Genomic DNA, 321 nt, shown 5'->3' with positions numbered 1-321 from the left:
GGACGCAGAAACTAGAGAAGAGAAAAACTAAACAAAGAAAGAAACACGATCAACAAACTTACTGAGCGAAACTATAAGGGAATAAGACGCGCCATTAATTATATGAAGACGGAAAAGGCCGGAGAGTGAGAGAGAGAGAGAGAGAGAGAGAGAGAGAGAGAGAGAGAGAGAGAGAGAGAGAATGGATTAGCTTGACGAGTGTTAGTAAAGTCTCCGGAGTTGACCTTCACATTTGAGTATTCCACTATATCCGGTTAGGGTGAGGAGGAGGAGGAGGAGGAGCAGTAGGAGGAGGAGGAGGAGGAGGGTGAATCATAACGT

The sequence above is a fragment of the Eriocheir sinensis genome, chromosome 30 (assembly GCF_024679095.1).
Source record: "Eriocheir sinensis breed Jianghai 21 chromosome 30, ASM2467909v1, whole genome shotgun sequence".
Lineage (NCBI taxonomy): Eukaryota > Metazoa > Arthropoda > Malacostraca > Decapoda > Varunidae > Eriocheir > Eriocheir sinensis.
This window is presented reverse-complemented; position numbering follows the sequence as displayed.